The following is a 1903-nucleotide window of genomic DNA, read 5'->3' on the forward strand; positions in this document are numbered from 1 at the left end:
TCGCATGTATATAAAGAGATGTACCGAACCCAATAAAGTTAGTATGTTATAGCAGTTCACACGTGTTACATCTTATTCCTTCTTCTCTTTTTTGACATTTGGCTTTTGCCGATACTTAAATTATGTATATATAAGTGCTTTTCATGTTTTTATATCATTCTGAATGGGATCCAAAATTCATATGTGTCAATTGAAATAAATTTCTGATAGATCCTCTGTTGTAAAGTTGTCCCTCGAAGAGTTGAAGAAACTACCAGATTTGGTTTTTTAGGAAGCTGTGGTCAAGTAGTTCGGAGGACTAGTGAAATAATTGGTCCTATCGTTTATGTGAAGTATATTTTTATCAGGCTTAATAGAGTAGATATAATTTTATAGATCGTCATCAGGTAAGCAAACTCTAAAGGACTTTGTTGGAAGTCAAGTTTTCTTTATAGGTGGTCCTTAATATTTATATGTAAACATGTCAGGCTACAGGAGGTATATATCAAATGATATTGTAAAGTATCCATTTGTAAGAATATATAAATAAGAGAGAGAAAATGCAAAATAGTTATTTGAAATAGGTTTAAATTTTTTATGGAAGTCATACTTATCTCAAAATGGATCTGGAATTCCCACTATTTTTTTTTTTGTAAGATGAAAGTGCTTAATAATACGAGAATTAAAATTCCCGTTTAGCCTCATTTTTAACAAATTTAGTACCCTATATCTCTCTGTTTTTTTTATCTATTGCAAATTAAGGCAAACTTTCCTCTATTTCTATGTTTCATTCTATGTTTCAACAAAATGTTCAAACAGTTTTTCCTCATGTAAATTTATTACTTGTTTCATTATAAATTAATTTGTAGATTTGATTACTGTTGTTTTGAAGTAATTCTTTTTTTCCTGATTCTACAATATTTTTTTCTTTACATTTGGGTTATCCAATTTTGCCACTTAATTCTGCAGATAATTGGAAATTGCCTGTAGTAATAATTAAGATATTTAACTTTTTAACTTAACTCTGTATATAACTATATATATATATATAGACACACACACATACAGCAAACAGGGAAGCAGTAGTCTAAAAGAGGCTGACATGGAGAAAGTTGGTTCGAGCGGGCATGTTCATATATATATATTTAGATAAAAAAAATTTATTTAAGGCTGCTTTAACATTGACTTGATGTTGAGGTAAAAGTACTCTGAAGGATTTTTCATGAAAAAGGCACAAGTGAGGTAGAACATTTATCCACTCATCTTTTCAAATTAACATCATATTTAATTATATTGTCCCTGGCAATGGATAATGATAAGTGAATGTTTTGAAATTAATTCTCTTATAATTTTTGTATATCAGACAAATAACTATTAAATGACATAAATCTTCTGTTATCTTGAAATTACATATGTTTATGTGTGTTACAGTTACATATATGGTTTATAGGTGGATTCCTAAAATATTTTGGTGTTAAAGAGAGCATTTATTTATAGTGGTAAAAGCTGTAGCTGCAAAGGCTCTTACGGAAAGATTTTTGTATTTTTTTTTCAGAATTAAACAAGACAGCTAACTCAAATCAAATTACTTTTTTGGAGTTTGCAGATTCTTTAAAAAAGATACACATATATATTTTTAGACTCTCCTATTGGCCATTGCCTGTTTCTTTATTACTTTCATCTAGGTTTATTAATGTTCTAATCTATATTTATTTACTTTTTTTTATGCAGGATAAATAGTGTAGCTATATTTCTTGAGAATATTGGTATTAATAAAGGCTAAATTTGAACTTGCTGACATAATGTTAGAAATCAATGTTACAACTTTTACATTAAGACATACTTTTTTTATCTTGGATTTATGGGACCAGTGACTTAAAAGCTTCCAATAGCACTAATAACTTGTATACTAGGTATTTAAATT

At 28.3% G+C, this 1903-nt stretch overlaps 1 protein-coding gene across 4 annotated transcripts in view; it reads left to right on the top strand.

Annotated features, from left to right (window-relative positions):
* Positions 1–1903, top strand: part of LOC106685800 (putative divalent cation/proton antiporter TMEM165) — a 132096-nt gene that overhangs the window by 77591 nt on the left and 52602 nt on the right. The gene's annotated exons all lie outside the window — the stretch shown is intronic.

Source organism: Halyomorpha halys, unplaced genomic scaffold (assembly GCF_000696795.3).
Source record: "Halyomorpha halys isolate HHAL.00 unplaced genomic scaffold, Hhal_1.1 Scaffold745.1, whole genome shotgun sequence".
NCBI lineage: Eukaryota > Metazoa > Arthropoda > Insecta > Hemiptera > Pentatomidae > Halyomorpha > Halyomorpha halys.